Source organism: Danaus plexippus, chromosome 24 (genome assembly GCF_018135715.1).
Source record: "Danaus plexippus chromosome 24, MEX_DaPlex, whole genome shotgun sequence".
NCBI classification, from domain to species: domain Eukaryota; kingdom Metazoa; phylum Arthropoda; class Insecta; order Lepidoptera; family Nymphalidae; genus Danaus; species Danaus plexippus.
In genome coordinates, this window is record NC_083552.1 from 2,348,899 (window position 1) to 2,366,126 (window position 17,228).

The following is a 17,228-nucleotide window of genomic DNA, read 5'->3' on the forward strand; positions in this document are numbered from 1 at the left end:
AACTAAATGTAGTACAATGTAGGACTGTTACAATGCCGTTGTTTATCTGCAATAATATTTAATAGCGTTATTAAGAATTTAGTAGATAAACTAATAAATAACGAGAAAAATTGGGTTATCGGTTCAAGTTTAATAATAAATACACAGAATCCATCTTATCCTTCGCTGAAGATCTTGCAATACTGACACGTAACCCCAAACACTGTCAAGTACTATTGGATAAAGTGGATAAATTCTGTGAGTGGACGGATGGATTGAGGACAAAACCAAATAAATGTTGCTGTCTATGTCTCGGTAGGTAAAATACAAAATATACCTCATACGATCAAGGATTATCGTTAGGCTTTCAATGCGTTTCTACGGTTACGGAAAATGCTCCTTTTAAATTTCTCGGCCGTAAGATAGATAATAAATGTCGTACTCCATCTTTAGAAGGAAAACTAGATAGCTTTTTGAACTATCTCAACAATATCTCGATAACCAACCGATAAGTAACGTCAAAAAAGCTTCGATCTACCATAATTATCTAATATCACGTTTGGATTGGCCTTTCCTTGTCTATGATTTTATTAAAAACCCTTTTTTCAAGGTAACTTGTAAGCGTCATAAAAGTGTTGAAGTTGTGTCTCGGGCTCGCGCTGTCGGCTGATTCATGAGTATATATAATAATTTTGAGGTGAATCTAAATAGGCCGTCGGAGATCTATATACACCTAAGAGACTCCAAAGACATCCTGGGAAAATCCCATGACGACATCGTTACATCACTCCCTAAAGACAAAGATGCCCTAGAGCTAGAATCAAGATTTCAATTCCATAAACATTTTATGATAGGAGCACAAAGGAACACAAAGCACAAAGGAGAAGGGTTAGGATCAAGTAGAAAGGCCAAAGATACGGACATATTAAAGACGTTTAAATATAAGATCCATGCAATGAGCTTAGAAATGCAGAATGAGTGGCTACACATAGGAGATTTTTGCATCCCATTAGCACTAAATGGCGCACCTTAATTCATGATTGGTCGCCAGCACTGCAAAAATTGTATATCAATGCTATCCAGATGACTCTCCGAGATCAAAGTAATTTAGTAAGATGGGATAAAGGTACCGAAAAAAACTTACTACATCTGCGGGAAGGCAGTTGGCACTGGCTAAAAATTTGCTAGTGGGGTGTAGGGTACTCCTGGATAGCGGCCAATACTCGCGTGGGCACGATAGGCTTTTAAAAATCATACGTGAAGCGGTTAGTCTTTCGGCAGCTAGAGCGCAAACAGAAATAAGCACAAACCAGCTATCAATAGGTTTTGTGAGAAAAGGCACTAGGGCTACAAAATCAAACGTCAAACCTTACTCTATCATTAAAGGGGCTTCGGATTGGACTATAATGACGGATACGTATGAGAAGCAATATAAAATCCCAGAGGATATTTCAGTCCAGACCAGACATATTTTTATATTCGCGAATTTTAAAGCGCGTTGTGCTAATAGAGTCACGGTTCCTTGGGAGACCAACATCCCTAAAGACCATGCCATTAAGGTCAACAAGTATTACGAGCTTACTAGCGAACTCACTAAGAATAAGTTCGTTGTGAATTTGTACGCAGTAGAAGTGAGAGCGAGAGGTAAAAGAGCGAATTGGATAGGGGCCCCTTAAACCTACACCTGGGTCGCAAGTGCCAGACACTGTTGAAGCTCCTCTCTCTGCAAAGCGATGGATCCGGCACCCGCCGGGTGAGTCCATGGTCCATGGAGATTTCGTCTCTATCTAAAATAAACTCAACTACACCTCATACACAAATACAATTCAAATATAATTGATATCACTGTAATTGCTTATGTTAATTTCATAATAAATTAAATTAAAATAATTTTTATACGAAAGTTATCATTAAAAATTAAACGGATTTTCGGTATCTATCCGCTATCCAACCTAACCGGCATACCACACCTCAATAGGTTATGGACAACTTATTTTTATTAAACACTCAATATTAACAAGTGCCAAATTTTTGTGAATGAATATCAGGTTTTCCGCATTTGTTCGCCGCTTATAAAAACAGCCTTTCGCTGTAAACACTACAGCCAGGTGACGAAAGATTAATCCTAGCAGACCTTGACATGCGGGTTTTGATTTAAACTAACTGACCACCAAATGTATGAGTCCTCATTACGGTTTGCGAGATGTCTTTAAGAAAAAATCAATCTCTGGGAAAAATTCCGAAAGTGCATAATATTCGGTTTCCGTAAATCTGGCGCTCCGGCTTCGCAGCTTGCCGAATATTCGGTGTCCGGTATCCGGTATTCAGTCAAACCACTATCTATTTCATCTCTAGTGATTATACTGTCAACGAAAACCACATCAGAAATATGTGATTTTAAGGTAAGAAGTATACTATAATGATGATGAAAAATTTAAGCTCGCGTATCAGAAATTTCACCTGTGTATATCACAAGTATCTTAGAACAAAAATAAAATAAATTTTACCTCATATTGTACATATAACTACACATATAAATTAAATCTCGCCGACAAATAGACGAAATTGTCGGAATAGCAGTCTTTAGAAATACTTTCACTTTAAAAAAAAAAAAAAACTTTCTTTCAATTTCTCGGTTCCAGGATTTAGAACTCATAACTTGCCAAGTGAATTTTGCACTTTAAAATTAAATAAAGCGTTTTTAAAGTTAATAAAATATTACGCTGTAAAGATCTGTTTAATAATAAAACATATATCTTATATAACTAAATTAATAACTGTTTATATATTAATAAGACTAAACAGCAAAAACTATAATTATAAAAATCATTAAGGTCAAATTCTTTACATATCATAGGTATCAGAGCGATCCAATTTTCCACCACACACGTACTTACAACTTGACATATGACAGTTCAACTATCGGGGTCAACCGAACGATTCTGATAAGCATAATACAAAATATGGCAACAATTAGCTCAGTTCAGTACCGGCGGGATGATAGACATGGAACAATTTGTATGTACAAGTAAATGAATTGAATTTTCTTATTAACGTATATTTGATATGATAGTCCAAAATAAATGAATGAGAATTTATATTAAACAAATATTGAATTACATGTATGTGTTATTAATTACATTCATTAGTCATGGAATTTTATGGAGCTATAATACATTTAGTATATACGTTGATAGTCGATATATATAAACAATAGTAGCGAATATAATTTCGTGACTATTATAAAACGCCTAACGTATAACAAATCAAATCTCTTATCTCGTATCTGATATGACGTGAAATAATCAAATATGTCCGCCATAATTTTGGTATCGAAAACTTCATTAACATTGAATATATTAAAATTTAAAACTATATAAAAAAAAAACAATTTAACAGGGATAATCGAACCGGAATTACATCAATATAATTTTCATAATGAAAATTAAAAAAAATAACATGTCATACATGGCATACGATAGCTTACATCAAATAAGTGCTTTAAACATAAGATCACCTGTCGGTAAGGATGCAGGACGAATCCAGTCAGAAATGCGCCAACTGTATGGAATGTCGGTTAAGGTTTTTTATATTAAGCCTTATGCAACTTGTACACGGACAGCATTCAAATAAGCCTCCTGCTTGCGAAACATAACATTCCTGAATATTAACAGTGCTATATGACCGCTATAGAAGAAAACTTAATATGGCAATACGTACCTACTTAAAAAAATATAAACAAATCAGACGGAAAAAACCTTCCCTAAACAGTCTAACCGTTATGGTTTTAATAAAACTAAGAAAGTATCCTTTGTAGCGTGAAATTAATAAGGGGCAATTTTTCTCAATAAATCACAAAATTTAAGACGATAACCGGGAGACTCCGCGATCTCATTTAAGGAAAGGGAAACTGGCAACACGTTAAAATTTAATTAAGTAAATCCCTTTAATGGAAAGGAAATTTGATGAACAGGGTCAATCTCGAAACAGAGCCAGTAAACTCCTAAAGCCATGCAATGAACATCTTTTAAATTAAACCTTATTATAAAACAAACCGAACTTTAAATTATCGTATTATTATTTTTACGTAGAATTTCATCTCACAGCCAATTATCTTTACATTAAAAAGAAATTACATACAAAATATCTATTATATCGAATATATCTGTATCCCAAATATTGTATCTGTATTTAGCACCCGGAGTGGTTAATCAGAAAACATTTAGTTCATATTAATTAAAATAATTATCTCATATAAAATTACTCGTGACTAATAATAGCCAACCGCAGGCGAGTCATGACATCATCGGCGGAACTCCATCTTAAATGTCCATCCAAGAAGTCATCCATGCGGTGTGACCTCAGTTTTATCAACAAATAAGACAGTCAAATAAATTCTTGGAAATATTAATCAATTTTAGAATTTAAATGAATAAGATTAAAATGAAAACGACAACTAACATTTTTTTTTCTACCTTCTTTTGGCTCATGCAAAAAAATCACTTTCATACACATACAACACTTACCATATAAATTATAATTTCGATACAAGATCAATGATGTATAAAATTTTAGAATGTACATTGTATATTAAATGTAAACCACAAAGCTCCAAGAGCGTTCAGTAAATAGCGAACTAAATAACTATAAGTATGTAAATTACTTATAAAACTATATCAAATTTTCAGAGAGTACTCCCGCTTCCACATACATGCTAGTCTAGCTTAGCACATTTAAATTCACCTAGCGTGTATGAACCCAACTTTAAAATCATATAAATTTGTTATGTGCCATGAGTATACAAACTAACATACAGGACTTTTAGGATAATATATTTGCGTGTATGTGTGTGCATCTGTGTGTACAAATGTGTGTATGTGTGGATAATTTGTGCGGCTTCATCGATTAAAATTAAGACTTAATTATAATTCTTGTGTCTTTCTTTCCCAAATTTCACCTTTTATATTAACAGAAAATTTTTCATCCAGATTCCATGAAAACCAAAAAATTACCTATATAAGGAAGTTAAACATTGCTGTAAGATTAGAACTTCGTCTAATAAATTTATTGTCAAAATATTATCTATGAAAAAGGTTTATTTAGTCAATATCAAGATTTCTGTCATCGTTGAAAAATATTCACAAATACTAGAGATAGAGCAGGGACAAATAAACATTCTTGATCACCGACGTATTAAAGTGCAAATTTTTTTTTTCAGCAGCAGAACCAACTTTTTTCTGATTTCAGAAACAAATAGGCACTATTAAGTAAGTAATTACAGAAATAATCCACCAAAACAAGGTCAGATTAATTCAATTCAAAAGGTCCTTACATCTATACACTATGAATAAGGTGGCGTAATTGATAACGACACAATAAACAATTGTCTATACTCAATATATATACATACAAACAGAGACCCAACTTAGATCAGAATCAAATAGAATAGAGTGTATATGGTTGGATACGAACTTCAAATTTGATCCATGAAAGTCGGCGAACATATTCAAAGCCGGCCTTTAACATTAGCATCACGTTTTCAAAAATGACAACACAATGTCTCTAAAGCCGCCGGGGTGGCTGAGAGGGTGTTCCCCCAAACACCTCCCACTGTCATAGCTCATTGCAAATTACAAGAACGTCGGGACAGTAAAGCTTCGGGCAAATCTTTAAATCCCAAATTCCTCAGATACGATCTCTAGAGAATGGGCTCTATGATAAAGAATAACATTAATGTTTGACGGCTTTTTTATATTTGTACCGATTCCAGTTAGGAATTTTTATAGAATTGATATGAAAGAAAAAAGGCCGCTTACACGTCATGTACCATCCCACTTATGTTGTACATGGTCATGAACGAGGGTGCCATTAATCTTCAGGGAATACCGTTTGCTCGTTTAAATTTTCTTAGCAGAAAAGGGGTTGAAAAAATCTCTTAAAAGTTCAAATGAAATAACTTTTAACTAACAATTAAAAACAATCTTTTTACTTATTTAAGTTTCATATGCATATAAATCAGTGACCAGTGACAGCATGAAAAAACTGCTAGCATTCATAAACGTCATTTATTACTGCCGATAAAAGATATGCTCGTACAACAGGTACCTTACATATTAATGGAGGCAGATCAAAAGGACCTTAGCAATACCAGAAATGGATTTCCCTTGACCAAGTTCATTGACCTATTCGTAGTTTATTAAGAGACAAATTACGATCCAAGCAAAATTTCACACTTATTATCGTATAAAGACATGTATGTGGTATAAATATGATGATACTTCTAAAGGCGTGACTTACATGAACCTTATAGGCAGGTTTTTGCTTAAGGTGGGCTAAGTCGAGGCAATCTAGATTACTGGCACTGGGTACACCAAGTAATACCCATATAAGTATATGATGGAGTAACAACTTAGAACCACATCAATAATATATATCAAATGATTTAATAAACGGTTAGGCAATTTTTTAATATCTCGAGCTGCCAAATAAGTTGTCGGTCCTAGTGCGGTAAGATAAGCGACCACGATTGAGTTTTATCGCTAATGCCAGGAATCTGGCAGCTTCGCCAAATAGCTGCCTCCAATACAGGTGATATATTGGTCGAAATATTATAAATTACCAGCTAAATAAAATGACTCTAACATATGTAACTATTTGTTAATAGACACATTTTATCACATAATCTTAGAGGTTCGAATCTTATATTTCAAAATTAATAATTATAATATTACCTAGGACTTATAAAATAATTAATCTTGATATATGATATAATAAATCACTTGAGATTTAAAGAAGCCTGTAATATTCACAGGAAAAACGTTATACATTTTACCCAAAAGTACATTACTCCCATTCACAACTTAAACCTCGTGAAAAATCTACGTGTAATTGAAAACGAATTCCTAAAATGGATTTATGAAATCATCTAATCGTTTAAAAAAAAAAATTAATTGAAGAATTAAATAAGAATCTGACTTCACCTCATTTACAACAATAATGTGCTATTAATTCGTAAGCTACAAAAGGATTTGTATTAAATATGACAAAGTCACGAGCTGAATAAATGTGACAGATTCAAATCGATCTACTTTCCGCTTAAAAATTTCCAAATCTTAACGCTGACTTTATAATACATGCTATTGTTATCGCGGAAGCACGTAAAATTCTCCGCAGCCAGAATTGTGTTAAATTTACAAAGTGTGATTTAACATAGATCCGAGACGAACATTTCGTTTCATGATCCGATAAAGTTTATACCTACTACCGCATATAAAGAATACAATGATATTGATTTCAGAGCAAAATTTCATATAAAATTTTATATTAAATATAAAAGTATATTTTACTCGACATTAAAGATTGTACAACTTCGCGACCAATGTAGAAAATACCGTAAATTCAGTATAAAACATTCGTCTAGATTATTTCGTTTCGTATCTGTAGTATAGTGATTAAAATAGTAGGACTTTCACTGAAACATATATATATATATCACAGGATAAGTAAAGAAAATAAATACAACAAGTTGAATTGTGCCTCACAAACTAAGCATATTTAAATTTCATAGCAATCGCTCTATTCCTTAGAAATTTGTCATTTACATATAAAAAAAATATACAAATTCCAATCATTCAGTATAATAATAGTACAACTATTTAAAAATTCACACAAAACTAAAAGCAAACGAATGACATTCAATATCCCATAGCAAGTTATAAATCGAACACAAAAATTGAAGGAGTCGGTGGAGCGTGTAGTGCTAGATGTAATTTACACCAGTCCCACATGAATCAACGAAATATTGCTATTTATTTGAAAATTCAATGCATGATAGAATTTATCCACAGCAACGTGATCACAGATTCCAATAAACTTTCATATATCTTAAAATAAATATGTGTTACTGGAATTTGAAAATTTTATATGAATACTATAAACTTACAATTGGTTGAATTAAATCTGTATTGAAATCGCGCTTTCGTATTAGCAGAATTGGCAAGAAACTTTGAGAAAAATCTTTAGAAAACCTATTACTATTTTATTAGTGCTAGCTCTGTAGTTATGTAGATTGGACGTATTTAATACATATTTCCTCTTTGTACGACCTACTTAGAGGCTAGTTTCTTTATACAATCTTTTATGAAATTCAATTTAGAAACTGCGAAGTACTAACTTACGTACAAATTAATATAAGTTTAAAGACATTATAATTTGATAGTGTATGATATTTTATAGTAAATAAAATGCATTTATATACACATTCTTTGCACAAAGAAATGATAGCGTTTCAGTCTTTTTAAAAATATATTGAATTATTATCAATCAACGTCTTATCTAATCACACAAGAATTTGAAGTTATCAGTATAAATATATCTGATAAGTTATAATTGGAAACATATTTTTTTATATTTTCAATATTAAATATCAACAGTCAACACACGCTCTTATCTGGTCCTGCTAAGGAGACGATAGCGGTAATCGAAACATCACACTTGATTAAGAAATGCAATCCTTAAAACCCGAATCAAATTGAAAATTTTGTAGACAGTTCCATTTTTAAATCATTTTCTTCAAAAATTCTTTGCCATATTCTGTTAAAGAAGATTTCTTTTGCTTTTTCCTTATATGGTCATGATATTGAGACTAAGATTTACAAGTCTATATTACGATATTTCACTATAACTTTAAGCATTCAAAAAATATATCCCACACAACCTCATAAAAACATCATAAACCTATAACTACATTATAATTAAAGAATTTCGATTTTAAATTGAGAATATGTTAATATTTTATTTTTCTTCTTCCATCAATAGAATACAATCAAATACACAGCCTGTAAAGGACAAACATAAAGCATTACGTAACACCAAAACCTACATTGTAAAATGTAAATTACCGTCCAATTTAGAGTATATTTTATACCCTTAAAAGTATAAATATTAAACTAATCCAATCTAACGGCAGTTCATTTAAACTCTACTCCCAGGCGAGTTATAATCAAACGTTTTCATAACTAACAATTTAACAAAATAAAGTATCGTGAAGATAACATCGGTTTTAATATATTTTTAACTACATTAAATAAAATATATAAATATGTGTTTGTGTGAAAAATAAAGTGTTCTCTTTAATTTTAAAACTAATATTATAAAAATAGTGCACACATAATAAAAAATTACATTAGGTCAGAATTCAGATTGTAAATAGAAATTGAGATTATTCTTACTTCATATATTTTTATATATTCACATATAACGCAGAATTTATATTTGTTCGTTTCGATTAATTAATACTGACTGAATTAATATCATTATGTATAAAAAAAAATATTTAAACGATACCCAATTTCACTTAAGTATCGCAAGATGAGATCTAAGATTTTCGCGAGTATTCATTTAAATAAAACTAGTATTATTCGGATTTACTACGCATTTTACTATTTACTACTACTACATTGGACAGACGAAGAGGAGCATCGGTACTAGGGTTAAAGAACACATCTCAGACATCAAAAACAGGCGCGCGTCGAAGTCAGCAGTGTGTGAACACACAATGGACAAACCAGGCCATTACATTCGTTTTGATAAACCTCAAATCCTCGCTCGGGAAGACAAGTATATACCGAGATTGATTCGCGAGGCTATTGAAATTAAAAAACATCCCAATTTCAATAGAGAAGATGGCTGGAATCTATCAAACAACTGGGACCCCGTTCTTAAAAATTTAAAATCCCATGTCCGAAACCACACCGCAGGACCTCAAGACACCGTGAGCGCATTCTGCCGGCATCCAGAGCGGTAAGCCAGAAAATTAAGAAATCGATGGCGGTAGATGATAAATAACAAGGACCAACTGACAGACTTTCACACCTCGTCTGCCCGTGATCACGGTTGCTGCAAAGTAACCGAAACGTCGGGATTATGTAGTTTTTAAATAATAAAATCCGCGTAGTAAATCCGAATAATACTAGTTTTATTTAAGTATCGCAAGAGTTTTCATTATTAACTCAAACAGATATTATACAGAAACAATTCCGTGTACGCAATTTTAAGAAAATATTAAAACACTATACATAAAAAAAAATGTAAAATCTTCCATTTACTTTATCTGTCCTGAATGTACATAAATAAAATATATATATATACATAATTGAATAACCTGAAGCTTCGAAGTAACTGATTGGCTCAAATAGCAATCGATTTTCAGATAGAAACGCAGCTAATTGGTTAAAATTATAGCTGCGATGGAGAAGAGTTTTTAATTAAAATAATTTTACCATTATTAAATCTGCAATTTGATATCCTTTGAGACTATACGCGTAAAAAATAACACATTAAATCGTCAATAACTGTAAAAAAAGAACGGAACCTCTGACTATCAATGAAATACCGTCTCTATAACAACTAAGCTATCGTGTCGTATTAAACTCGCATGCATCTAATATTGATTTGGAGAAAATATTAAAAAAAAAATTCATAAAAATCTATTTGAAAATGTTTTTGTATAGATTGGTTAATCCCTATGATTTAGAGATGTTATTGATTGCTGGACAGACAACGCCTTACTGAAAGTAATATTGAACTTCTCAACTTTATAGACGAGCCGTTAGCTATAAGCACTTGTGACAGTATCTGTACCTTAACTTTGAAAGTTAAACATGATAGTTTTTGAAATATGCATTTCTCATTGAATTTAATCGTCTAGAAATTTCTATCCTTTTTTTTTCAAATTCTATTCCTCGTCATACCTTCGATTAACTGTGATAATGTATGTTTGTATGGTTGTTTGTTTGTTAGTAATTCACCTGAAACTACATAACAGATGAATAAATAACCTGATGATAATACCTTTGTTGATACATATATCGTTGTTAACACTTGGACCTTTTTATTTAGAATGGAAGCAAAATAGGGATGTTTTCCACAACATCAAATAATGAAAGGACAGATGAACGAAACCCGGTGGTCTTTAAGGCAATTTGATTATTGAATCCTTGCGATAATTGTATTCTCAATTGTATTCTCAATTGATTAAAAACAATTGAGACCTAGAAGCCCAGATTTTTTTGAAGCATATTTTTGACATCAATTGAAATTGAAATTAGTTTTTTATTTTATTGTAATAAATAAATGTTAATCAGTTATTTTTTGTTTTATTTACTATATGTAATACTTTATAGGTTTGGCGATAATATCTTCGATGCATCATTTTACTCTTTCATTTCTTTACTAAATACTAAGAATGTAGACTAGAAGAATTCTCTCATAAGCGATAATGTTAATTTTCTCATACACTTTTCTTTTTAAAATAATCCTCGTATCATGCACAATAACACATACTGTTTTCTATTCCGAAACAGAAATTACTCTATACTAGACAAAAAAAATTGTTTATATAATATATCTTTTATGCACTATAACTATTGAATTATTATTATTAACATACAATCTTCTATATTCTAAAAAGTATGTTGGTCTTATCATTTTATATACATGTTTGACCGTTGGTTATAATTTTATAGTACTGTATGTAGTTACGTAAAAAGAAAGTTGAACGTTAAAGATGAGCAACAAAATGCAAGAAAATTTTTCCAATCAAGCAATCGTCTGTTAGGAACGATCAAACGGGAAATTCTCTTTTAAATCAATTTTAAATTGAAGACAGAAAAGGTAGACTTCGATATTTTTTAATTAAAATCGTTGTCGTTTGGTCTGGTTAAAAGCTATTTACTTGTACGTATAATAAAAAATATATGTATAATTTTCTTTTAGTAATAAATGTATATGTAAAATTAAGTATTAGATTAATAATAGTATTTAAATTATTATATACGAACTATATAGCATACGGATGAAACTGAAAGGGCCATCGGAGCTCTATAAACACCTAAGAGTTTCCAAGAGACACATCCTAGGGAAATCCCAGGATGAAGTCGTTACATCACTGCCAAATGATAAAGATGCCCCAAAGCTACTTACAAGACTTCAATTCCATACACAGTTTATGATAGGAGCACAAAGTAGGTTGGATTGTATTGGTCGCCAACACTGCAAAAATTTAATCTCAATGACTCTCCCACATTAGAGTATGTAATTGAATAAGATGGAAAAAGATACCGAAAAAACTTATATTTGCGGGGAGGTACTTGGAACTGCTAAGAATTTGCTGGTGGAAACTCTTTGATAGCGATCAATATTCGCGTTGCTAAGTTAGTGTTCGAGAAATCATACGTGAAATGGTTAGTCTTTCGGTAGCCAGAGCGCAAAAAGGAATAAACATAAACGAGCCATCAGTACGTTTTGTGAGAGAAGACCCTAAGGTTAAAAAATCAAACGTCAAGCTTTTCTCTACCATTAAAGCGGCGCCGTCGGAGTGGACTATAATGGTTGATACGTGTGAGAAGCAATATAAAATCCCAAATAACATTTGTGGGACGGCGTCCAGACCAGACATATTTCTATATTCGCGAATTTTAAAGTTGATTGTGCTAATAGAGTCACGGTTCCTTGGGAAACCAACATCCCCAAAGACCATTAAGGTCAACAAGTATTACGAGCTCACTAACGAACTCACTAAGAATAGGTTCGTTGTAAATTTGTACGCGGCAGAAGTAGGGGCGAGAGGTATAACAGCCAAATCTCTCTACAACCTACTAAAAGACTTGGGCATGTCCAGAACTAACATCAGTTCATTCTTGGAACGTGCGACGAAGACAGCTCTAGTACGGTGGAGGTGAGAATTTGAGGCGCGTTAGATAGCGGCCCAATAAACCTACACCTGGGTCGCAAGTCTCAGGCACTGTTAAAACTCCTCTTCCTGCAACGCGATGGACCCGGCAGCCGCACGGTGAATCTATGGAATGCTGAGAAGTTTCTGTCATGTTAAACTTTTTTTTAGATAACACCTAAACTGAGATTCAAGAATGTTTACAAAAATATATCATATATATTTACATAAACACTATCTACAAGGACATATTGTTTGACCCAGAGATACCAGACCAGCCACCGCTCTCTCGTAAGGACTTAGTCGAGCCTCCCCTCCGGGAGCCAACTCTGCGGGCACCCTCAAAAGCGGTCATCAGCCAATGACCGACTCATTGTATTGTATCGCGAAAAAGACCTCCTAAAGGAGTTTACTCCTATAGACACTCCACCACCTCTTCTTACAGAAGAAGTTGGATGTGACTATAAAACAGAGATAATATAATCATAATATTAAGGGTTCGGTCGTTACTTCAACTATCAAACCTTATTAATCAACAAAACATTTATAGTAAAAGAAGCAAAATGAAAAGAGATGAATTTTCTGAAAAAAAGAATATAACAAAAGTTCTTATATTACTTATTTTCAGACAAAACACAAAGTATATATGGTATGTGAAAAATTTTATAACCGAGAAACTATTGCAATAGTATACATTAAATATGAACAAAAATACTCTAATGAGCAATGTATTTGAGCAAGTTTGATTCATTTTATATAAAGATCACATTTTATACGGCTTTATATATTTTCGTTTGGCTAAATGTACATAAAAATATTTCCATAAAGATATATATATCCTAAAGCTATCAGATACATGTCAAAGTTTTTGCCAGAATTAGTATTATGAACAGTTTTAGATAACTTCTCTATATTTGTTAATTAACTTTGTTTGCGCGAACAATGAACCCGCTAGCTTGTTACTGACTATGCTGAATAACTTTGAATACAGATATATATTTTCAAACAGTAATTTAAAACTAAAATCTAGCATATATGACGGATAAAGCAATAGGAATTGTTCGTTAGATACAATCCCTGATTAATTCTTTAAAGTGATTGTTTAATTGAACTGAAAATTTTATATGTACAGAATAACGTAACAATGACATTGTCCAAGATCGTTAAGAATGAAAAACATATTTAATTGAAAAAGTACTCAAAATATATAGAACTAATAATCTCACCCGACTTTACATTTCAATACTATGAAAATGCCGTTTAGAAATGGCTAAAAATATTCCATGCTATAGCTATAATATAAAAAACATCTTTCATAGAACATTAAGTACAGAAAAGGTGGGTTTTTGTAAATATTTTTGAGTCCCTAATGATGACAGTTCATTCAGCCTCTTATACAGCTCGTTACTAGACACATAAAAGACATTTTGTCACCTATAATATAAGAATATTTTCTTTACTTGGATATTCGTTATTTCTATACAAATAATATTTGAAATTTTTCCATCTTCTATTAAAGATGAAATGTATGTAAGCATATATATACATATATATATATATAAATATTTGTTTGTGATGGATGAATTTAGGGCATTACTTATAAGAGTTATCCTCTACCGATTACGATGAAATTATGACACGCCTAATTTGACAAAATATGATCAACTGTGAAACGTCATCTTAGATACAAAATGGCGGAACAATCAAGATGGCGGACTGAATATTTTCAATGCACACCAACAGTAATTGTATCAAATGAAAGAATTTGCTGAGAATAAATCAAATAAAAGGTTACTTAAAAATATATATTTTGTATTTTTATTAAGTTTTTAAAGCAGCAATTACCAGAGAAACACTTTGAGATAGAACATGAGTTATTTTAGTTCATTATGAGAATAAAATCTATGTTTAATACATTAATATATTGAATAATAGAATGCCGCAGACGATTCCGTAGGACGGAACTAGTTGAGTACACCTCGTCAGAGCTCAGTAGGATATAAATATTACATAATATACAATTGGGATCAATGAAGCTGAGATCATTTCAATATGAAGACTGTTTTTCTTAAATTCATGAGCTTTACAACAATATATTTTATATCGTATTTTTTCCCCCGTCCTTATATTTATAATTAGTTGATATCCCGCTTCTTTAGAAAGTTTTATGTGCTAGCACACATCACTGAACAATTTATGTTCATAAAACCCTTCTTTCCTTAGAGATTTATATACTTCATACTAAATTATAATATCGCGATTGTTTTAAGTAAAGGTATTTTTGAAATAATTCTCATACAAGTCCGATATTTATTATTTAATCAGCACAATACCATTGCATTGAATGAAACGAATAGTGACATAAGTTACCATTAACGAATAAGATATTCAGATTTACAGACACAGACAAATATTTCACTCGTATAATAAAAATTACGTAAAATGAATGAATGATGTTCTAGTGGTGTATGTATGTCTGTGTAATGTAACATCTAGAGAACAATTGTACGCAGGTATTGTTGTACAGCGGTTTCATTAACGCTATGAAACGCGACAACAGGAAATGCCGCTGGTCTCTGTAGCGGACTTTTGTGAATCAAGTACAAAGATATGAAGCGTAGAGTCGGTCTGCTGAATTTAATATATAATGTTGCCACATTAAAATTAACTACATACTATGTTTTTCGTTTTCAAACTAGATTCGTAATTTTTCACATTATTTAATATACAAGACAGTATTTTCGTAATTAATGTTATATTTAGACTATTATAAAAATACATATATATATATTTAAAAAATATATGTATATATTTTTTAAGGCTTATTTTGACTGTGTTTTAATTTTTTTTTTAAGATGCACTAAAAACTTTATAGTAATTATACCTTTTGATACTTTATTATTATAATATATTGATATTTTCAAACCTAATATCGTTGAGTTATATTACGTTGAGATATAAGAAGAGATTGAGAAGGTATGTGTGTATGTTACGAAAAAACTATTAAAATTATTTTTGGAAGAAATCCTTTAATTTATATGCTGTATCCGCGTATAACATTTACATTATATTTTAATATACATATATATTTTTTATAAATAAAAAACTTAATGTATACCTCAAATAACCGATAATAGTTGTATATAGGTAACATTTGAATAAAAATTAATTTCTTTACTGATGATGATATATATAAGTGCATTATCTACTTAGGATCCAAGATAAGATCTCATCACATTGACTTAGATAATTTGTCGCTGATTATCGATTGACTATTCCTTCTTGATAGGAAATATCTTGAATATATATTAAATTAGCAAGACTTTTTTTTATACCTTATTTTCATAGACTTACTAAAATATAATAGATTTTATATGTATAATTCAACTTAATATATTTTAATTCAAAAAATTCATAGAATAATATTTACTATATTTATTAACAAGTAAAAATATAAGAATTGTGTGAAATATTATGTAAAATATTATTAAGGTTTTATATAGTATTAATGGCTTATAAGTCATTATCAAAAGGCATGTCTTAAAGATGGTACAGTCACATAAATACGTTTTGTTTCTTAAATATATTATGAATTTTTTGGGACTTTAAAAAAAAATCTTGTATAAAAATGTACAATAATTAATTCATAATTAATTTTGATACATCTCATATTTATACTATCCATATAAAATAAACTGATATACACTCTTAATAAAAACATACACATAATTATACGTTTTTTTTTTAACTAGATTATAGCACAGAGAAACAAATTAAGAACCTTTCAAGCTGAAAAGCAAGCACAATTGCTGGTTGACTAGAATAATCCCAGTTATGTTAGGGAACAATGAAACAAGGCCTTAGAGTACCTTAACTGGCATTACCGCACCACGCTTAGGCTGAGTACACAATTGTTATGAAACATTAATCCGATTAATTCAATAATAAAATTAATTTATAACGCTTTAGACTTAATAACTTTGAACCACAGATAATTACAAAATTTTATTCATATTATTATTATTGTAACGGAGATCGTTGCTTTATAAATAGCAAGGAAAGATTAAATTAATTGCTGAATTAATTTGGATGAATTTTAATATGACAAAAGATAAGAGCTTGGAGAAGAACGTAGTTATATTCGCATCGATAGGTATCCGATGTTACAGAGACGAGGTTAAAATATTTATATTGGAACCAGTACTACCCTCGCTTAAATCTTTTCCATACTGATGAAAATATTGATAAAAATTCTAAGGTATTTAACACACAAATCTAAATACGACACAGTTTTTTAAGTCCACAGAAACCACCTATAATGTAAGTGTGTTTATAGCCTTGTATGACACTCCTCAAAATACACAATACCGAAGGCATTCAATGCCTTTATAACTAAAAGAGAAAATGTTACAGTACATACAGAATTTTTCTCTTCATGACCGCTAATTTAACAGATTCTTATTTACATAAAAAAGCATTTAACCGCAGTTTCGTGAACAAACAAGCGTTGCTTAATAAT

The 17,228-nt window shown here is 31.1% G+C and overlaps 1 protein-coding gene across 4 annotated transcripts in view; it reads right to left on the bottom strand.

Moving 5' to 3' along the window:
- The window catches only part of LOC116776055 (catenin delta-2), a 42,577-nt gene that overhangs the window by 19,991 nt on the left and 5,358 nt on the right, over positions 1 to 17,228 (bottom strand). The window lies entirely within an intron of this gene.